The sequence below is a fragment of the Sus scrofa genome, chromosome X (assembly GCF_054392235.1).
Source record: "Sus scrofa isolate SSC_HxYL_T2T_F1_AM1 chromosome X, Sscrofa_HxYL_maternal_Yorkshire_Landrace_v2.0, whole genome shotgun sequence".
In the NCBI taxonomy this organism is placed as follows: Eukaryota; Metazoa; Chordata; class Mammalia; order Artiodactyla; family Suidae; genus Sus; species Sus scrofa.
The window spans coordinates 39,671,959-39,694,729 of NC_139401.1; the positions used below are offsets into that span (position 1 = coordinate 39,671,959).

General features: G+C 51.0%; 1 protein-coding gene across 9 annotated transcripts in view; it reads left to right on the forward strand.

The window, feature by feature from the left end:
• Positions 1–22,771, forward strand: part of LOC110257671 (uncharacterized) — a 98,625-nt gene that overhangs the window by 18,385 nt on the left and 57,469 nt on the right. For 2 of the 9 annotated variants that reach the window (XR_014835315.1, XR_014835319.1), the window contains exon 2: positions 20,549–21,707. The exons of 4 other annotated variants lie outside the window; for them this stretch is intronic. The gene's annotated coding sequence lies outside the window, so the exon portion shown is untranslated. Of the gene's footprint in view, positions 1–13,849; positions 16,339–20,548; positions 22,069–22,771 lie in introns of those variants that run through there. 3 more of the 9 variants (XR_014835316.1, XR_014835312.1, XR_014835309.1) reach the window with 3 other exon arrangements.

The following is a 22,771-nucleotide window of genomic DNA, read 5'->3' on the forward strand; positions in this document are numbered from 1 at the left end:
TTTTGTTATGTTAATGAAGTGGCTTTTAGAAAGCACCTAGAGATGGGGGCTGGTTGCCAGGAGAACCAACCAAAGGATTAGAGGGCTGGAACTTTCATTCCTACCCCCTGACTGCTGGGGAGGAGAGAGGGGCTGGAGGTTGTATCAGTCCTCAATAGCCAATGCCTATGTAATGAAGCCTCAAAAGGTCAGGAGAGCTTCCGGGTTGGTGAGCACATGGAGATGCAGGGAGAGTGCTGAGGCCAGGAAGGGAATGGAAGCTCAGAGCCCTTTCCCACACCTTGCCCCACTTCTGTCATCTGACTTCCTGACTTATATCCTTTTATTATAATAAACCAATAAGCTAGTAAGTAAAATGTTTCTCTTGAGTTCTGTGAGCTGCTCAAGCAAATTATTTTATGATTTTTATTTTTTCCATTATAGTTGATTTATGGTGTCCTGTCAATTTTTACTGTACAGCAAAGTGACCAGTCATATATATATATATATATATATATTCTTTTTCTCATATTATCCTCCATCATGTTCCATCACAAGTGACTAAATATAGTTCCTTGTGCTCTACAGCAGGATCTCAATGCCTATCTACTCCAAATGTGATAGTTTGCATCTATTAACCCCAGACTCCCAGTCCATCTCCCTCCCTTCCCTCCCCTTTGGCAACCACAAGTCTGTTCTCCAAGACCATGAGTTTCTCTTCTGTAGAAAGGTTCATTTGTGCCATATATTAGATTCCAGATATAAGTGATATCATATATGGTATTTGTCTTTGTCTTTCTGACTTCACTTAGTATGAGAGTCTCTAGTTCTATCCATGTTGCTACAAATGGCATTATTTCATTCTTTTTTATGGCTGTATAGTATTCCATTGTGTATATATACCACATCTTCTTAATCCATTCCTCTGTTGATGGATATTTAGGTTGTTTCCATATCCTGGCTATTGTGAATAGTGCTGCAATGAACATGCAGGTGCATGTATCTTTTTCAAGGAAAGTTTTGTCTGGGTATATGCCCGAGAATGGGAGTGCTGGGTCATATGGTAGTTCTATATTTAGTTTTCTGAGGTGCCTCCATAGCGATCATACCAATTTACATTCCCAGCAACAGTGTAGGAGGGTACCCTTTTCTCCACACCCTCTCCAGCATTTGTTATTTGTGGACTTACGAATGATGGCCATACTGACTGGTGTGAGGTGGTATCTCATAGTAGTTTCGATTTGCATTTCTCTAATAATCAGTGATGCTGTGCATTTTTTCATGTGCTTGATGGCCATCTGTACATCTTCTTTGGAGAAATGTCCATTCAGGTCTTTTGCCCATTTTTTCAATGGGGTTGTTGGTATTTTTGCTGGTGAGTTGTGTAAGTTGTTTGTATATTTTAGAGATTAAGCCCTCGTCAGTTGCATCGTTGCTCAAGCAAATTAATCAAATCTGAGGAGGTCATGGAACCTCCAATCCACGGAGACACGGGTGGCAACTTGGACTTATGACCTGTGCCTGAGGTTAGGGCCTGGGGGCAGTCTTAGAGGACTGAGCTCTTAACCTGTGGGCTCTGAGAGTATTTCTGGGTAGCTTGTGTCAGAATTGAGTTGAGTTACAGGACACCCAGCTGGTGCTGGAACATTGCTTGGACGTGTGGGGAAGCCCCCACTCCACCAAAGACATTGAAAGTTGGCTCCAATAACCCAAAAGAGCTGGTATCAGTGAAGTCGGATTTGCTAGAATGGCCCCAGCTCACAGAAACATGTGGTTTGGGAAGAGAAAGGCTGAAAGGGGGAGGTTGAGGAACCTTTGATTCTTGAGTGGCCACGTGGTCACCCGTGCTTTGCATCAGCAGCTGTGCTGCCATCAGTTACTAAAGATGGATCCAACTCCAGGGGAGCTGGTTTGCTGCGTGTATAGGGAAATGCAAACTAGTAAGAAAAAGGCCAAATGTTCATTCACTTGGTTATTGTTATCTTTAACAGTGAAGCCAGGAGGATGCTGGGTCGGACTTTGATGTTAGACGAGGCTCAGATTCCAGGGAGTCTGAGCTTGATCACTAGTCAGCCAGCCATCCCCCAAGGTCAAAATGTAGGTGGTGGAAGGACAAAACCAGGAAGCTATTGAAACCCCGGGGTGCATGGAGTTCCCTGGCGGCACACCAGGTTAGGGATCTAGCATTGTCACTGCCGTGGCTCGGGTTTGATCCCTGGCCCAGGAGCTTCCACATGGTGCATGTGCGGCCAAAAATAAAGAAAAAAGAAAAGAAATCAGGAGGTGGGGTGAGAAGGAACTATGAACTGATTTAGGAGGAACACCTTTGGTTTTGGATGCTGCAGAGCAGAAGAGCATGTTTGGGCTGATGCAGGACCCAAGGCTCACTATGGAGCACTCACAGGTGGCTGGATGTGATCCAGACCCGCAGGAGGTTGTTCCCAAGGGAACAGCCCGCCTGGTGGATGACATAAAAGCCACTGGTAAGGTCTGTTTATTCTGAGAGGGGGACTGTCCTTCACCCCTATGAATGCCTAGTAGAACACGCCGGGGAAAGCAGCCGAGCGGCTTCATCAGCAAGCTGTCTGGACCGGCTTTCTGATGTTCAAAATGTTCGCCCGCTGAACCTGCCCATTCACCCGGCCATGGTAAATGCTGTGGTTAAGGGGATCTTTTTCCCCCTGAGCATATTCCTATGGTTACAAAACCAAAAAACAGTTCAGGAATCCTTATCAAATGTGGTCTCGGCTCCCCCTCCTCGACCCCCATAGGTCTTACAGATGCCAATCAAACCGTGGGGAGAGGCCGAGGACAAATGGAGAGACTCTTCCTAACAAGGTGGAAATTCTAAAGCTACTAAGAAATAAGGGAGTTCCCGTCATGGCTCAATGGTTAATGCACCCGACTAGTATCCATGAGGATGCAGGTTCGATCCCTGGCCTCGCTCTGTGGGTTTAGGATCCAGTGTTGCTGTGGCTGTGGTGTAGACTGGCAGCTGTAGCTCCAATTGGACCCCTAGCCTGGGAACCTCCATATGCCATGGGCGTGGCCCTGAAAAGACCAAAAAAAAAAAAAGTGAGGGAGTTCCCTGGTGGCTCAGTGAGTTAAGGATCTGGCGTTGTCATTCCTGTGGCTCTGGTTACAGCTGTGGTGTGGATTCCTGGCCTGGGAACTCTTCTGTGTGCTGTGGGCGTGGCAAAAAAGAGGGTGGGAGGGAGGGAAGAAAGGAAAGAAGGGAGGGAGGAAGGAAGGCAAATACAATATTGAGCGGGGTGAAAAAAAAAAAAAAGAGGAAAAGTCCCAGCAGGGTAGAAATCTTTAGGAGGAAATCTTTAGACTCTTGAGATGCAGTGAATAAAACCAGACATTGATGAAGTTGAAACAAAGGTTTTACACACAGCACTGCCTAAGTTCGGGTGGGCTAAAGGACCCTCCGCTGGTCCTCCAGCATTAAAGAAGTCTGGTCTATATGCCGGCAGTCTGGAGAAATTGCAAAGCTGGAAGGCGGAGACGACCATGAGAAAGCTGATGAGCAATCGCTTCATTAGCCCTCAGCCTAATGAAGTTAAAGATTGACAAAAGGGCCAGAGGTCCTTTGCTTCGACCCCTCACTGAGGACCCAGAGTCTTTTGCACCAGAAAGGAAAATGATCAGGGGGTGGAGAAGAGCTTTCCAGGCCCCCTCGATACGGGAGTCCCAGCAACCCACTGGTAAAGGCCTCACTTGGCCCTACGACTGCGTTGAAAGGATGCAGAAATGTCAGGGTGGATTCGATTATGAAAGTGGGAATGTTTCAGCTGATGTGAAGTAAAGGAGTCGTGTCAACTTTTCCTGACTGTTTCATGGGAACGGCTATTGTGTCTGGCAGGGGAACCTGTCCCCTTCCTGGTGTCAGAAAACCAAAACTGGACGAAGTCCTGACAGAGGCGACAGTTGGGAGCGCAGTGGGGGGTGGAATTAAGACAGAGGTTTATCACAGACTCGGTGTTGGAACAGGCTTTACGGGAAGTGGTCTCTTTTACCCGATTGGAAGCTTGTCCCGGCTCCTACTGTAAAAACGAACGCTTGGGACGCTCCCCCTCCAGCAATGTTAATGGGACTTGCTAACTGGGACCCAGTAAGACGGCCTGAGCCCACACAGCGTGGAGTAGAGGCCGGAGTGCCAGGAGGGACAGGGTCTCTGCCCTAGCCCTTCCTGGAATGTAGCCTGGGGCTCATGGCAAGAGTTTGTGGGCGAGCCCAGCAACAACTGGGACTTTGAGGGAGTTCCCGCTGTGGTGCCGTGGCCTAAGAATCTGACTGCAGGGAGTTCCCATGGTGGCTCAGCAGTAACGAACCCGACTAGAATCCTTGGGGATTCGGGTTCAATCCCTGGCCTCGCTCAGTAGGTTAAGGATCTGGTGTGGCCATGAGCTGTGGTGTAGGTCGCAGACGCAGCTCGGATCCTGTGTTGCTGTGGCTATGGTGTAGGCTGGCAGCCGTAGCTCCTATTTGACTCCTAGTCTGGGAACTTCCATATGCCTAAAAATAAAACACCAAAAAAAAAAAAAAAAAAAAAAAGAATCCGACTGTAGAGGCTCAAGTCGCTGTGGAGGCGTAGGTTCAGTCCCTGGCCCAGTCCAGCGAGTTAAAAGATTCGGTGTTGCTGCGGCTGCAGCTGGGATTCAGTCCCTGGCCCTGGAACCGCCGTATGCCTCGGGCTCGGCGGTAAAAGAAGCTCCCCCCAACCCCACCCCCAGAAAACTGGGACTTTGAACTAGAGGATTCCCATTTGAGAGCTATTTACTCCCTTGTTATGGAGCATCATTAATTGAAGCCATCCCTGTGACGGAAGGACATAAAGTGATCTTAAATCGGAAACAGTTAAAATGTCTAGGACGATGTGGGCGAAATGCCCTACCGGGGATGGCAGTGCCCAGAAGACTTCCAGAACGATGTGGAAACGGGTTATCCGGGATCTCACTGTCGGGAGGATGCAAGGAGAGCATCCTCAGGTGCAGGGAGCCTCTTTCCCTCTAGAACTGACTCCGGGGCTGTGTGAGGAGCTGCTGGCTCCCGTCATCACCGGGACGGTGCCCTGTGAACAGCTGAGCCACAAGAACTGCTTGGTTCGGGGAGGGCAGCTCCACAGTAAACGGACGCCGTCCTGTTGGGGAGGCCGCTCTGGTCCAAGGGAAAAACAAAATGCAATTCGAGGGCCTGAATTGTATGCTGTCCTCTCGGCAGCGATGGAAGAGTTGAACAGTGGTGAAGCCCCTCTGTTTGGTTTTTACTGGCTCAGGGGCAGCGGCCAATGGCCTGGCCAGTATGTTCAGGCAGAGGCAATGGAAACCGGGCCTATGAAAGGGGTGCCCGTGTAGGAATCACTGTGGGAATTTGAGGGGTGCATCAAGGCAGGCAGGACATGCCAATGCCTGTCAGAAGGACCCCGCTTCCGGGTTTGGAAGGTGACTTCGATCAACAAGCAGATCTTGGGAGTGCCTGTGGGGCTCAGGGCGTTAAGAATCCGACTGGTATGAATGAGGATGTGGGTTCGATCCCTGGCCTCGCTCAGTGGGTTAAAGGATCCGGCATTGCCGCGAGCTGTGGTGTAGGTCGCAGACATGGCTCGGATCTGGTGTGGCTGTGGTGTAGGCCAGCAGCCGCAGCTCTGATTGGACCCCTAGCCTGGGAACTTCCTAGGGTGTGGTCCTACAAAGCCAAAAAAAAGAAAAAATCAACAAGCAGATCTCCTTGTGTGCTTGCTGGAGGTGCCCACCTGGGTCCATGAGTGAGGGGACATGGGGACGTGGGGACGCTGCGGCAGTGAGAGGCGGACTGGATCCAGACGTAGTCCTCCTGCTCCCTCTGAGCACCAGATGCCAACAAGAGCTGTCCTGTCGGCAAGAGAGACGGAGGCAGAGGGCTGCGTGGCCGATTCTGCTGGGAAGGCCTTGGTCACCACTGGCCTGGTGAGCGAGGCCGATGCTGGAAGCGCTGCCCCCCCCCCCCCCCCCCCCCCGGTCCTGACAGGCCTGAGACTCTAGCCCGGGCTCGGCTTACTCGTGATGTCCAAGGACGGACACCGAGGTCTCGTCCCCAGAGCCTGATAGAGAACAGGAAGGGGCAGTTCGAATAGTGGTTGTCTGTCATGGGAGATAGAAACGCGCAGGGCTGGCTTCCACGCCTTCACAAGTGTGTGCTCACACTCAGCACGAACAGGAGTGGGGCCAGAGGAGCATCCCCACTGGGTAGATCTCTCTGATTTTCTGGTGGATCAGGGGGGAATGGTTTATACTATATCTCATTGGCTAGAACCCCACCACATGACCTCAGTCTCACTTCAAGGGAGGCTGGGACATGTAGTCTTTCTGTGACTCGGAAAGAAGAAAATGCAACAGAATTTTGCAAACATAGAGGATTATTTCTTTTCAGGACTCTCCATTCTTCTTTATCTTTTCCTGCCAGGTGTCTTAGTGCTCCCTCATGTGTCCCCTATGTCACATGCCTCTCCAGATTTCATTTGTGCTAAGGAGTATAAATAAATGACCGATAATAGCCCAAAACATGGCCTCTCTTAGAGACAGTTGCATGTTAAAGCAAATTTAAGCTTTGAGCTAGAGGGTTAATGCTGTGATGTGGGAATTTTAGGCATGAATAGGCCAGGAGGGGAAATATTTGGGGGTTCCTGAAATGTCAGACCAGGCTTGTCCTATGTGCTATCTTTAGAGTGAGATATTTTGCAATCATCAGGCTAACAGTATGAGTGGCCGTGATCTTAGATGCAACCAGATCACTAATGCATGATTTTTCACCTGGCTGTCTAACGGTATTGATGCGAAGTGGGAAGAAATTACTGTCCACTCCAGCTGATTTGGAATCAGCTTTCTTTTTCTGTCTTTTTGGGGCTGCACTGGTGTCATATGGAGGTTCTCAGGCTAGCAGTCCAATCGTAGCTGTAGCTGTCGCCCTGCGCCAGAGCCACAGCAGCAACACGGGACCTGAGCCGTGTCTGCGACCTACACCAGAGGTCACGGCAATGCCGGATCCTTAACCCACTGAGCGAGCCCAGGGATCAAACCCGTGCCCTCGTGGATGCTAGTCGGGTTCCTTAACTGCTGAGCCGTGACAGGAACTCCGGAATCAGCTTTCAAATCATCCATCTGTCATCCCTGCCTCCTCTCCCTCCTATGGAATGAAAGAGGCTTAATCCAGAATGGGGCTATAGTGAGCCGGGAGAGGGAACTGGGGAGGATTTCCCTGAGGTTCTGGGAAGTCCGAGGTCTCTGTCTCTCACTGTCAGACTCTGGCTCACCCACGGCTGTCTTTGCGCTTCCTGGCTCCACAGGAAAAGAAGGAACGGAGCGCTCATTAAGAGTTGCCGCTTTCGTTGGCTGCACGCATCCCCCAGCACACATTCCAGCCCTGGTTGCCTTTTCCTTGTGGCCACCCAGTTAGGTGAGAACTACATGCCCCAGAATTCCCTTCTCCACACAGGTCCACCTTGTGGTTTCCTACAGGAGAAATGTGCTTGAGATGTGGAAGGCAGAGGTGAAGCAACAGCCACTTTTACACTTAGGACTTGGTGGGAGCCAGGTCCTGCGGGAGCTCCTCCGGGTTGTTGCTGATGTGCTGACTCACCTTTTGCCCCAGGGCACAGTCCCACCCTTAGGTTCTTCAGCTCTTGCTGGACCTTTTCCTTTGGCTTCTCCAGATCCTGGACCAATTGCCTGTGGCAGTCGTGGCTGCAGGTGACCCATACCATGGAGGTTTGGAGGCAGTGGAACGTGGATTCACAGTGGGTTCCAGTTTGTCTTCGCCCTGCCTCAAACCAGCCTCCAATGAGTCCCACTTCCTGATATTCATACCCTCGTCATCCCTTCCGCATTGTACTTAGTCTGTGTGACCAATATGAGTATGGCTGAAGTGATGGCTTGTCACTTTTTGTCTTTTTAGGGCCGCACCCACAGCATATGGAGGTTCCCAGGCTAGGGGTCTCATTGGAGCTGTAGCCACCTTCCTACGCCAGAGCCACGTGGGATCCAAGCCGCGTCTGCAACCTACACCCCAGCTCACAGCAACTCAGGATCCTTAACCCACTGAGTGAGGCCAGGGATCAAACCCGCAACCTCATGGTTCCTAGTCGGATTTGTTTCCACTGTACCCCAATGGGAACTCCCATGGCTTGTCACTTTTGAATTAGGTTCTAGAAGATACTATGCCTTCTGTCTTAGTGGCTCTCTTTCTTTCTCTCTCCCTTTCCCTTTCCCCTTCTCTCTCTCCCCCTCCTTTCTACCCTTTCTTTCTCTGAGATTTCTTGATCTGGGGAAAGCCAACTCCCATGTCAGGAGTCCTATGGAGAGGCCCATGTGGTAAGAGGCCTTTGACCAACAGCCAGCAAGGCACTTGAGGATTCGCATCAACAGATATGTGAGTGAACCATCTTGGGAGCAGATGTTCCAGCCCCATTCAAGCTTTCAGATGACCACAGGCTCTGGCTGACACCTTAACTGTAACCCCATGAACGGACCCGAACCAGAACCACTTCACTAAGCTACTTCCAGAGTTCTGACTCTCAGAAACTGAGATAAGTGTTTGTTGTCTCAAGTAACAACATTTTGATGTAATTTGTTACACAGCAATAGGTAACTACCACAAGGTCCGTCTTGTCATCCCAGCTGCTGGCCTTGCTGCCTTCAGGCCCTCTACCAGATGCAAATCAATGGTCTTACATGGGCAGCTTAACCAGCTCCCACAGGAAACCTCTTATTCTGTATCACTCAGGGTGGTTCTGCTTCCTTGATCAAACCCTACCTGATACCACAAGGAACGAATGGGAGAGATGCCTCAGTCAGTCTTTAGATCATTGGTTTTCTCTCTAGCAGAAGTTCTCAACTCTTGATCAGAATCACCCAGAGAGCTTTAAAAAATACCAAATGCCAGAGTTCCCATCGTGGCGCAGTGGTTAATGAATCCGACTAGGAACCATGAGGTTTCAGGTTCGATCCCTGGCCTTGCTCAGTGGATTAAGAATCCGGCCTTGCTGTGAGCTGTGGTGTGGGTCAGACGTGGCTCGGATCCCGCATTGCTGTAGCTCTGGTGTAGGCCAGAGGCTACAGCTCTGATTCGACCCCTAGCCTGGGAACTTCCATATGCCGTGGGAGCGGCCCAAGAAATGGCAAAAAAAAAAACCCCAAAAAAAAAAAAAAAAAAGCCTGGGTCCTGTCTCCAGAAATCCTGATTTAATTGATCTGAGGTCTGGATGCTTTTAATATGCAGGCAGGGTTGAGAGCCACTGACTTCATCTGACTGACTCCACCAGTCCTGCCAGGTCCCCACTTCTCCATCCTTCCTTGGGCTGGGCCATGGGCACCCAGTCTAGGCACTTACAGTATCTTTTCTTTGGGGACTCTTGACACCGAGAAGTAGGGGCGATAGGGAATCTTCTTCTGGGCGGAGTTCTCGCTTAGCAAGACCAAGTTCCCAGGGCAGCAGGGCAATGTGTCAATGGCCTCTGGGAGGAGGTTCTGGTTCTTGAATTCCATCACCACTGCCATCAACGCTGCAAAAATTACCCAATAGCCTCTTGATTCCATTTCTCTCTGCTTAGATCAGGGGGGCCTTAAGGGTCTGTTCCAAGGCTGAGAGTCTAGCTCTGGGAACTCAATTTTACATTACCTCCCTGAGTGACCTTAAGGGTACCCAGCCCCTCCGTGGACCTCAGTTTTCTCATCTGTTGAAGACAGGATGGTGTAAGATGAGCTCCAGATCCATTGTCTTCGGTTAGGTTGCCTGGAAACAAGCTCTGATGTGATTTGTGTGTAGGTGGATTCTAGGGGGCTACCTTTAGGATCAGCATCTATAAGAGAGTGAAGGAAGCAGCATGGGGTGGAGGAGGGGTTGAATGGTGTTGCAGTCACAACGGAGGCCTCCCATGATCCCCCGGGAGCCTTGGAACTGGCGTGGTCCTTCGGAGTTGTCCCGAATTGAGGCATAGCCCCAACTGACCAGTCCTCGAATGTGGGCTGCCCCCAGGGAAGGGGTATGTGACTTTGAGTGAGGTAGCCCTCTCGGGCAGAGAGCCATTCCTGCAGAGGGACTCAGTTGAGAGCTGTCAGCTGGAGGAATCTGAGCGGGGCACACTACCACCCTTCTGGTTCAGATCCTACAATCGTAGCCCCAACCCCAGGGTGATCTGTGGAGAAAAGGGTGGGCTTTGTACTCCCTTAGGGTAGGCAGGACATCAGACACCCCAGGAGAGTGGCTGGAAGGTTCCAGGAGACCAAAGCTTGATTAAAGCACAAGTGTCCCTAAAACCTCTCTCACCATTAGCAGAGGGGGAGCCAGAGGGAGGTATAAAATCAACTTGCTTCAAAGAAGCAAGGTCCTGGGGAAAAATTAAAAGCCACTCCTAGGAGTTCCCGTTGTGGCTCAGCGGGTTAAGAACCCGACTAGTATCCATGAGGATGTGGATTCCATTCCTGGCCTTGCTCGGTGGGTTAAGGATCCGGCGTTGCCCGCAAGCTCCAGCATAGGTCACAGATGCGGCTCGGATCCAGTGTTGCTGTGGCTGTGGTGTAGGCCAGCAGCTGCAGCTCTGATTCGACCCCTAACCTGGATGCAGCCATAAAAAGAAAAATAAACAAAAGCCACTGCTGGAGGAAGGAGTGGCTTCCAGAAGGAAAGTCTACCAGGTGTAACGCTCAACTCCCCGGAGTATGGAAGATAACAGAGCTGCAGGGGGTTGTGGTCGCCATGGTAATGGCATCTCAGATTCCAACTGAATGAAGCTACCGGCTGGCCTGTCAATCACCCAGCAGCTGCATTTCCAGTGGGGGCCCATTTAGATGCCAGGCAGGGGCCGGGAGGAGAGACCACCTCACATGTGTACCCAGTGGGTTGTTGGAAACCTCGATGCTTACATGTGTGTCTTCACATGTATGGTTTTTTTTTTTTTTTATAAGGGTGACTGCACATGCTTATGATCCTGAGTGTGGAAGACTGCGTCCAATTGCATTTATTGTGTTGGTATTGGGGGTGGAGTCTGCATGCCGAACCCACCACCCAGGAACCACAGGCTGAGCCAATGACTCCAGTTGAGGCATGATTTTAGGGCCTCTTTGCCCTTCTTCAAAGTATCAACAACTGCCATTGTCCACTCAGCATTAGAAAGCCATTTCTTTGAAGAAATTTTCTACCTTCCATAGCCTCTTTATTTATTTTTATGGCTCCACCTGTGGCATATGGAAGTTCCCAGGCTAAGGAGTTGAATCAGAGATGCAGCTGCCAGCATACACCACAGCCACACTGGATCCGAGCCACACCTGTGACCTATGCCCCAGGTTGTAGCAACACTGGTTCCTTAACTCACTGAGCGAGGCCAGGGATCGAACCTGCCTCACGGAGACGGTGTCGGGTCCTTAACCCGCTGAGCTACAGCAGGAACTCCCATAGCCTCTTTTAAAACAGATAATTATCAGCTATCAATCCACCAAGAATGACGGGCTTCTCCAAATTACAGGTGAAGGAGCAGAAGAAGCCAGACCTGGCTCAATGCCTCTCATACATATTTGTATACATTTATGAACATATGATTATGGGAGTAAATGGAGGGAAGGGGCCACCAGGAGAGAGAATGGTCTGAAGGCGGAGTGGAAGGATTCCTAGGTAGGATCAGCTGCAAGTCCATTTCCATTTCCGATTCAGTTCTGTTTCTTGAGCGCCTGTTGTGCCAGGCATTGAGCTGGGGGCTGATAGGGTAATAGAGCCAACTGGGGCCCTGGAGCTCCGAGAAGCTCAGAGTCTGTGGGAGTTGGGGGCTCCTCCATGGGTTTCATTTATGCTGGGCCGAGACTGCAGTTTTTGTTTTTGTTTTTTTTTAATTTGGCCACGCTTGTGGCATGTGGAAGTTCTCCGGGCCAGGGATCGAACCCCAGCCACGGCAGTAACGAAGCTAAATCCTTAACCACTAGGCAACCAGGGAACTCCAGCAGTTCTTAACTGAGGCTGAAATCTGCCTCCTTCTGCAGCCCTCCTGGGCTGGCCAGGCCCCATTGCTGACTTGTTCCCTGTCATGCTTGAAATCTGCGCCTGTCTGGAGAGTTTCAGCCACGCCCATCTGCAAATCCCGTGTGTTAGTTGTCCCATCAGGGGTGATGACTCGGACACCGAGCAATTAAGAGGAGGGGGAAGCCAGTACAGGGTGTATTGTGGGGCAGGTCTCACTGTGGGCAATAGGGCTTCAGTCCCCCTAAGGGTTGTCTGGGAGACAGTGTAGACCCCCTGTCTCAGAATTGGCCCCACTGAAGGGCAAGGAAGCTCGGCTGATTCTCCAGCAACTCCTGTGTGTCCTTGGGCTGCGGGCTGCCCCTGCCAGACCGCACTCCCTGTGCTCGCAGGCTGCCCTGCTCACCAGCCAGAAAAAGCCCTTTGAGGAGAGTAAGCGACGGGCAGGTGCGGCTCTGTGGCAGTTGGCACGTACTGGAATGATCATTGCCAACGGGGATAAGGGTGGGGCACCGCCAGCATCTGCTACGCCCCGTGTGGCCCTTCCAGCAGTGTGACCAGGGCAGCTGGTCCTCCTGGCCACAGTTTAGCAGGCCCCGTGGTGACAGATCTCAGCCCGCAGACCTGAGCTGGGTCAGGGCCAGAGAGTCAGGCCTTCTGAACACGTTTGCTGACTTGAACTGCCTGGACAGCCTCCGCCAGGCTGCAGACCGCAGACCGGGCAAGCCCGTTCAGCAGGGAACCCAGACGCAAGCTCAGGTTGTGGCCTGTCGGCCCAGGGCTTTAGTCCTCAAGAAACATCAGCCGGGGTCTCAGCTCCCATCCTCCCCTACCCCGCCCCCCACTTCCGTCTGCTCCTGACTCTGGGCCAGAAATCCTCCTGGCCTTTCGCTCAAGCCCTAGCCCCTTCCCTCCAGGGACCTACTTTTGCACTTGACCTTGTCACCTGTTAGGGGAAAAGGCCTCTGGATCCTGTGCCTGACAGCCTCCCTGCTCTGAGTTTAGAGACCTTCCCTTCCTAGATCATAATTGGCTCCACCCCCTGCAAGCCTCTAACTAATGGAGTGAAGACGGAGGCGGGCGAATCAGACGGCCAGGGGGCGGGGCTTGGGCAGCCGCCCTTGACTTCATCTCAGGTTGAACTTTCCTACTCTGTTCTGCTCAGATTCCCACCCATTTCCAGGCTCTCTGGACATTGAGTTCAAGTCAACAGCTGCCAGGAAGTTCCCTGGTGGCTCAGTGCGTTAAGGATCTGGCCTTGTCACTGCAGTGGCTGGTACCACTGCCGTGGGGCAGGTTGGATCCCTGGTTTGAGAACTGCGGCCTGCTGCAGACACAGCCAAAAAAAAAAAAAAAAAAGAAAAAATTCAACAGCTGACCTCCTATAAATCCAGGACTATACCGGCATGAGGGGATAAGAAAGAAGTCACTGGCGGGTGGGCGGGGTTCACATCTGAGCTCAGCATGGCTGTAAGTGACACGTCCTCATTTCTTTGGCTTTTGACCTGCCTGGGCCAGGGCTCAAAGAACCCTTATGACCTGGGAACATGCTGGGCTTCTGAGCACTGGAAGATGGGCCCTGACCCAGATAAACGCTCAGCCTGCGGTGACCTTGAACTAGCCTGAGATAGAGCTTCGTGTCTACAGGGAATGTCTGAAGGGGACCTTTGCGAGAAGTGCACTGTTCACCAAGCGGCGGGGGCGGGATGGTACAGTCTCCACCCAAGTTGACCGGGAATTCGGGCTATTTCACAGCACCGGTGTGTTGCCCCCTCTGGGCAGCGCGTGGTTTCCACTCCGCGGTTTTGATGCTGTCGCGCGCGCGCTGTATTTCCCCGATGCTTTCGCAGACACTCTGGCAAGATCCACCCTTCCTCTCCCCCAGGTGAAGTAAGTGGGCTGCTTTCTACCGCTACGGGCTCCTGTAGATCCTGCCACTCACCCCCAAGAGAAGAGCTTTGCCCACAAGTAAACAGTCCAGAAAGGAACCACCAGCTTTTGCTGATTGTGAAATGAAAACTCTAACTTCCTCGCCACAAAGGTCTGACCAGTAAGGGCAGATTAAGGACAGACAATCATGGTCTATGAAGGCTCTAGGGACTTGGAGATCCCCTCATGCACCCTCCTTCCTCTTCTACCAAGCATCGGACCCACGAGATCAAGATCTATGGAGACAGGAAACAGCATCTTTACTAAGCATTGTAGAAGAGGGGAAACGTTTGTGTTTCTTTTGCACAACCCTCCTTCCCCAGCCGCCTCCCACCGTGCCTTTCCCGATGTCCAGCAACAGATGCCTTCCGTTTCTGTCATGCTAAATAGTTTTCATAGTGTTTCACATCTCATTTCCCTGCCCAGGCATATTGTGAGCTCTGTGGAGTGAGCATAATGATTCCCATTAGACAGATGGGGTTACCCACCGAGGCTCAGAGAGCCCAAAAGACTTCGCCCCCGAGTAGGCACCTTAAGATTATACACAGAGGCTCAAAACAGCTCTGGCTTGAACCCAGTGAAACTTTGCTTTTTCTTTCCCATTAGAGCCTGGGGGTAGGCAGCTCTGTTTCACAAAGCCCTGGGGACCAAAGATCCAGCCATTGCTCTGCCACACCTCGCACATGGTCCTCACCTTCATGATCCAATATGGCCGCTGCAGCACCGGCCATCACATTTGCATTCCAGGCAGCAGAGTGGAAGAATGGGTGAAGAATAAAAGGGGGGAGGAGAACTATGCCCCTTCTTCCCTTTAAGGGGGACACGTCCCAAGTGTTGCACTCACCACTTCCCCTTTTGCGCTATAACTTAGTCACGTGTCTGTGATTAATTGCAAAGAAGGCTGGGAAATGATCATGTGCCCAGGCAAAGAGGGGGGCTGCTCTGTCTATGAAAAGAGAGAGAACGTATATTTCTGCCGTGGTGACTTTGCCATCAAGGGGAGAAATCGGCTTTTAAATCTGATTTTCCCGACTGCATATTCTGCCTTCTCTCCTCTCCACACCTTGCATCTCTTTTACGTGGTCTGATTCACGTAATTGCCTCACTGTGGATCACTTCGGGGGGTTCCTCCTGTTTCCCCTTGATTGGATGCCCGAATCAGCTCTAAAACTGCCTGGACTAATGGCCCCTTCCCCTCTGGAACATCTCCTAGGCTAGTCCCTTTGGAAGTCAGGCTGATGGTTAACATGATTGAACCCAAACCATTTTCCCTGGGTCCCTCTGACCCCTGGCCCTCATCTCGTCCTTTCGTACCTCTCAGAGCAGAAAGCGTCTCTTCCTTCCTCTCCTCTTCCGCAGAGCCACCCTTCCAAGGTTGGGAAAAAGACTTTCCTGACACCCCTGAATCTTCTGCATCCAGACTAAATGTTCCCTGTTCCCCTAACCAGCCCTCGGGTGGCCTGGTGTTGCAGCCTTCACCATTCTGGACATGCTCCTTCCCCTGGACGTGCTCCCCTTGCAGTGTGACTTCCACACTAGGACACACGCCACAGGGCAGAGTTGATCTCCCAGAAGACCAGAGCTGCAGGGGGCTCAGCCCCCAACCACTTCCGCCAGAGGAACTCCTGGAGGGTAAAGGCAGGGGCTGTTAGAGGTCTCTGTTCACACTCTAAATTCTCCTTGAGTGGCATGGTGGGGATGGGGCCAGGATAGAGGACATCTTTGACATCTGGGAGGCTCATTCAGGGCTTCTTTGAGTCTCTGGGATTTTTTAAAAATCAATTTCCATGCTGACCACACTGTTGTAATTCACATTTTCCCTGAGTCCCTTTTTCTTCTTGCTGAGGTCATCTTTTAATGCTTTTTTTTTTTTTTTTTTTTTTTTTTTTTGTCTTTTTAGGGCCGCACCCACAGCATATGGAGGTGCCCAGGCTAGGGGTTGAATCAGAGCTGTAGCCACCGGCCTACACCACAGCCATGTCAGATGGAAGCCGCGTCTGTGACCTACACCACAGCTCATGGCAATGCCAGATGCTTAACCCACTGAGCGAGGCCAGGGACCAGACCTGTGTCCTCATGGATGCTACTCAGATTCGTTTCCACTGAGCCACGACGGGAACTCCGAGTCTCTGGGATTCTTTGTGTGATGGAGCACAAGTCTGTACCCCCATCCCCAATTCATATGTTGAGACCTGAATTCCTGATGTGATGACATTTGGAAATGGGGCTTCTGGGAGGTAATTCATCATGAAGATGGAGCCTCATGGTACCTTAGAAGAGAGAGCCTGCCTTCTTCCTTTTTTTTTTCTCTCTCTCCATCTCTCTGTCTCCCTGCCAGGTCAGAACACCAGGAAGAGGGTCACTGGAACCCAGCCATGGTGGTACCCTGATCCTAGACTTCCAGCCTCTAGAACTGTGAGCAATAAATGTCTGTTTGAGCCACCCAGTCTAGGGTATTTTGTTTAGCAGCTAAGAGATTAGCAGCCAACTTCTCATCAAAACCATGCAAGCCAGAAGGCAATGGGGTGGCATATTCAAAGTGCTAAAAGAAAAAAACCATCAGCCAAGAATTCTGTATCTGGCAAAACGGTCCTTGCAGGAAGCGCACAGGCCCAGGGATGACATCTGGATGCCTGTATCAGTTAGGATCGAATTTGCTGCCGATAGCAGAAAACCCAGCTGACAGTGGCATGCATGATAAAGATTTTGTATCTTGTGGCAGAAAATCCAGATTGGCATAATGGCTCCACCATGTTTTCAAGGACCCAACCTCCTATTTTCCTTTCTTTACTTCCTCCCTCCCTCCCTCCTTCTCTCTTTCATGCTTGCTTGCTTTTTCTTTGTTTTCAGTATTGTTGATTTACAGTGTTGTGCCACTTTCTGCCGTACAGCAAAGTGACCCCGTCATGCGTAGACAGACGTTCCCTTTCTTCTCTGTTTTCTTGCATTGCCATCTCGACCTGAGGCCTTTATCCTCATGGCGGCAACGTGGCTGCTGCTCTCCAAGAAGTACAACTGTGTTTCAGGTGGGGAGACAGGGGAAGGCAAAGGACAAAGGTGGTTTTCAAGGGGAATTGATCTCTTTGGCCCTGGAAGCCCCAACTTGTGAGTTTGCTTGATACCTCATTGGCCAGAACTGGGTCACCTGTCCTCTGCCCAGCTGCGTGGCCATCTGGGAAGAGAAACACTTTAGTTTTCCAGCTTCTTTGGTAGAAGTTGATGAAAAAGAGGGTTGTGGAGTTCCCGTCGTGGCTCAGCAGAAACGAATCTGGTTAGTATCCATGAAGATGCAGGTTCGATCCCTGGCCTTGCTCGGTGGGTTAAGGATTTGGCGTTGCTGTGAGCTGTGGTATAGGTCACAGATGTGGCTCACATCCTGTGTGGCTGTGGCTGTGGTGTAGGCTGGCAGCTGCAGCTCTGGTTGGACCCCTAGCCTGGGAACTTCCATGTACCCCGGGTGCTGGCCCTAAAAAGAGGATTGTGAATGGTTTGGGGATGTACCAGAATGTCCTGTGAAGTAGAGGAACTGGGCTCAACAGCTTCTTTTTTGTTTGGTTGGTTGTCTTTTTAGGGCTGTCCCTGTGGCATATGGAGGTTCCCAGGCTAGGGGTCAAATCGGAGCTGTAGGCGCCGGCTTACACCAGAGCCACGGCAACCCCCCATCCTTAACCCACTGATTGAGACCCGGAATCAAACCTCATGGATCCTAGTCAGATTCACTTCCACTGAGCCACAGTGGGAACTCCTCAACAGCTTCTTAACTCCTGTCCAGCTGGGATGGTGTGCTGATGGGACGGGTGAGAGGCTGCATGGAACAAACACTTTAAGGGCTTCGTCGTCACAGAGTCTGGAGCTGGAATCCCAGCTCTGCCCTAACAAGCTGTGTGACCTTTGATAAGTCACTTAACATCCCTGAGTCCCACATGCTTTCTGTGTTAGATCCGGATTATAATATTCACTTCTCAAGAGTGCTGCGAGAGTCAGGGTTGTGTCAAGTTCCTAGCGTAGAGACGGGTGTATGATAGATACTCCTCAAAGTGGCGGTTGAGCTCCCCGGTGGCTCAATGGGTTAAGGATCCAGCATTGTCACTGCTGTGGCGCAGCTTCGTTTCCTGGTCCTGGACACTTCCATGTGCTGTGGGCACAGCTGAGGGGAAAACAACAACAACATAGTAGTCGAGTCCAGCTGAGGCTGACGGGTGAGTCTCCTAAGGAGCCGGGGACCTGCTCAAGCTTCACCCGGGACCAGGCACTGCCTCCTCTCTCTCTCTCCTCCCACCCCAATCACAGTCCCTGAAGGTGACCAGTAATGATCCAGGGCACACTGGTGTCCCTCGGGGAGCAACCTAATTGGTCCTGGCGGAGATCGTTCGGATCGCCCAGGCAGGCAGCTCAGCGCAGGTAGAGGCCACCAAACAGTAGAGTGGAAATGCCGGCGAAGCTTTCATCAGAGCAGGGCTGCTGGGCGCTGAGCCCCTGAGACGGTGCAGATGAAGTACAGCCTTGAGCTGGAGGGGCTGCCCCTAAGGTGGCGCGGAGTGGGGGTGGGGAGCGGGTGAGACCCTGAGCCAAGAAGCATCAGCTGGCTCAAGGCGGGGGGTGTCCTCTCTGGGGACGGAGCCCTGTGGGCAGCGCTTTGCGTGTCTTAAAATCAAGCCGAAAGCCCCCCTCAACCCCCCACTGCCAGCAGAGGGGCTGCGCCTCCCGGATCCCCCTGCAGGTTGTAGTCCTGCCACGACTCTGGCTCCCGCTGCCAGGGCTGCTTGGCTGATCTGAAGGAGGCCTGGGGCCTTCGATGACTCAGAGCGGAACCAGGATGGGAGGTGCTCACCGAGCAGCTTGCTCAGGGCACGCCCGGGCTGTCGCCTGCCCTCCAGGGACCTATGCTTTGGGCCTTGTTAGGGTCTGGGCTGCCTCCCTCCCCCACTGAAGCCCTAAACCACTACCACCTCCGAAGGTGACCGGATTTGGAAATAGGGCCATTGAAGTGGGAATTCCGTTAAAAGAGGTCACACAGGTGGGCCCTCATCCAGTCGGACGGGTGTCCCTATAAGAAGAGGAGATTGGGACACACGGAGAAGACTGCGTGACAACACAGAAAGTGGCCGTGGACACGCCGCCACCTGGAGAGGCCTTAGAAGAAATCAGTCCTGATGACAACTTGATCATGAATGTGACGTAAGGCACCCAGCCTCTGGTACTTGGGCCTGGCAGCCCAGGCTGACCAATGCCAGCCTGACAACTCTGTTCCGTGCTTTCATCCTGAAAACAGAAGGAGGCCCGTTTGAACTGATTGGCATGTATCATCTCATGTCTGTTAGCTGCCGCATGTACCGTCTCTATGACTATCAGGAAATATTAATAATATTAGCTAACAGGAGCCGATTGTGGTTAATCCTGAGCTTAAACATATTGGCGCACTCCTTACGAAAAAGAGCATAGGAGTTCCCATTGTGGCTCAGTGGGTTAAGGACCCAACGTTGTCTCTGTGAGGACGTGAGTTCGATTACTGGCCTCGCTCAGCGGGTTCAGGATCCGGCATTGCCATGAGCTGTGGTGTAGGTCACAGATGCAGCTTGGATCCAGTGTTGCTGTGGCTGTGATGTAGGCCTGCGGGCTGCAGCTCCAATTCAATCCCTGGCCCAAGAACTTCCAAGTGCCGAAGGTGCGGCCATCGGGGAAGAAAAAAAAGAACCCAAGATTGCAAATACAAATCCTAGTATGAAAGTAAATGTTTAAATGAGAAAAGAAACAACACGTTACAAAATTTAGAGGCTCACAAAGACCTCAAACTTGATAAAATCCAGAAAAATGCAACATTTTTAGTAATTAACTGTCTGAAACACTTTTATGGTTCCTTTTTCTACTTTTGGGGGCTGCACAGCTTTGATCATCTTTTCATATGGGTATGATTTTTTAATGTCTTTTTTATAGAGACAATAGAAAGATCAGTCAGCCTTTCCTGCAGCATGTTTGATCTCCTTTTTATAAAATTATTAACCGTGTTGTCAAGTTTCTTTTAGGTTCTCAAGTTGTCCTGGGTAATTAGTTTCCATTATGATGTAATCACAGAGTAACCTTTTGAAGCCTCTGCAGATGCCCTTTCAGTTTGTTTTTGACTCCTGCCAAGGTCCTTCTGTCTTCCTGTCCTATATGAATTTTTGTATGATCAGTATTCTAAAACGCACACACACACGTATTAATGTGAAATTAAGGTGTACATATTGAGTTGCATAATTGCCTAATAAAATAAAATTACTCTTATGCTACCTACATTGACATGTTGATGATCACATGACTTTTGTCACAGGGGCACTCATTTCTTCAGGCCGTTTTGCTGCATCAGCAGCAATTTTGGGTGCCTTTTTTTTTTTTTTCGCCAGATCCACCAGATTTCACCAGGATGAGATATGTCGGCTACGCTGAGATGCAATCTGAAACACTAGGATGCATAAAACGTACCGCTCTCCCAACAGATGCACTTGTGTTTGTAGGGCTGCTCCAGTTTCGTGCCCTACAAACACATGAATTCTGATAAATCCTATTTTGTGCAGTTCCCATCAGAAAAGAAATAAAACTATATGGCGCGTTATTAATTGCACGCACTGCATTATTGAGTATATCCCTGACAGAAGCAAATTTCCATTTTGCCTAGGCATCAATGAGAATGGGATTCGTCACTTACAATTTTCCACGTCTGATGATTGGATGGTTTTCCACAGTCTAGCTTCTGGCACCATACATTTCAAGCTTTGTTTCTCTCCACTACCTACATCCTTTTGGAGGCTGGGAGCCATAGGATGCTGTGACAGATTGTATTTTACAAAATGGTCACAACAAGATCTCCCATCTGACAGGCTCTTCTTGTAATGAGACATTGACATTCCTCTCCTTGAGGCGTGGGGTCCGTCCTCCTTCCCCTTGAACTTGAGTGGATCTGAGATTGCAGCAGAAGCAACACGATGTGACTTCCAGGGTTAGGTGCTAGAACGTGATGCAGCTTCTGCCCGGCCCTCTGGGGACACCGGCCTGTGGAACCCAGCCGCCATACCGTGAGGAAGCCCAGGCCACAGCCAGCCAGCTTCAACTTTCAGATATGGGAGTGAGAAGCCTCCAGATGATTCCAGCCTCCAGCCCTCAAGCCACCGCAGCCGACACCACGTGAAGCAGTGACAGGCTGCCCCAGCTGAGCCCCACCTACTGCAGGATTGTGAGCAAAACAAATGATCGCTGTCATTTTTCAGCCAACAACGGAAACTCTGCGGGTGACCTGCTATGTCGCAATAGATACCCAGGACACACACATTTATATTGTGAAACAAGCCCTGGCGTGTACCTCCAAGTCACCATATGGGGCAAGTCAGCCCAGGGGGCAGTAGGAGTGTTCCCAGAGGCCACTGCTCCTCTGCCATGTGTGATGGCTCACACCCACTTTCCACGCACATCATATATATGTACATCCCTAAACAAAACCTAATTGTCCCCTCACTTCCGCTTGCCCTTCGCCAGATGCCATATGCCCACGGCTCCTCTTACACTGCTGGACCCGATGGGAGGTGTGCTGGAATGGAAGTCAAACTGGAAACAGATGGTGGTCGTGGTCTGAACAAAACACACAAGCGCCCTATTCCGCCTGAGCCAAGCTCAGGAGGGGCCAGTGTAAGTGAACTTGAGGGACCCTGAAGCTCAAACCCTATAGGTTCACAGTGAATCTACTTCTGTAGCCAGTATTTCTTGAATAGTTTGTAAAGTGCTCGCTGGGCTAAGCTTTTTACCTGAATGGTCATATTTAAGTTTAAATCAAGACCCTGCAGGTAGGTACTCTTCTATCCATTGTACAGAGAAGAAAACAGAAGCCCACTATAATTCAAATATATCCAGGAGTTCCCGTCGTGGCGCAGTGGTTAGCGAATCCGACTAGGAACCATGAGGTCGCGGGTTCGGTCCCTGCCCTTGCTCAGTGGGTTGACGATCCGGCGTTGCCGTGAGCTGTGGTGTAGGTCGCAGACGCGGCTCGGATCCCGCGTTGCTGTGGCTCTGGCGTAGGCCGGTGGCTACAGCTCTGATTCAACCCCTAGCCTGGGAACCTCCATATGCCGCGGGAGCGGCCCAAGAAATAGCAACAACAGCAACAACAACAACAACAGACAAAAAAAGACAAAAAAAAGACAAAAGACAAATATATCCAGCACCTACCCCTCGAGAGCCCTTGACTTCGTAACTAATAACTGTTTGTGTATCATCTTACATTGCCAGCAGAATTCCTACGTCCATTTTATAGGGATGCCCACTGAGGCAAGGTACTGAACTGGTATTGTGGGGAATATGACGTATAAGATGTATTCTTTACCCTCAAGAGTCTAGGTTCCTTGGAGTTCCCGTTGTGGTTCAGCAGGTTAAGAACCCGAATAGTATCCATGAGGATGTGTGTTTGATTCCTGGCCTTGCTCAGTGGGTTAAGGATCCGGCGTTGCTGTGAGCTCTGGTGTAGGTCTCAGATGCGTCTCGGATCTGGCGTGGCTGCGGCTGTGGTGTAGGCCGGCAGCTGCAGCTCCGATTTGACCCTTCTCCTGGGAACGTCCATGTGCCGAAGGTGCGGCCCTAAAAAGGTTGAAAAAAAAATAGTCTAAGAATTGATAAAGATTACTTTTAAAGTGGAGAAAGTAACCAAAGACGCTGAGGATGAGAGCATCACTGGACCACTGTGGGTAGCGAGGGGGAGTTCTGAACCACTGTGGGTAGTGGGAACCAGTGGTATCCCTAAGAAGCAGTACCCACTGGAGTGAAAGTTGAGGGCCGTCTTGATGCTTCGCCTATCAAGGGTGGATCTCCCCTTTTGGTGGACTAATGTGCCCTCTTTGGGTGAAGTCCTGGCTAA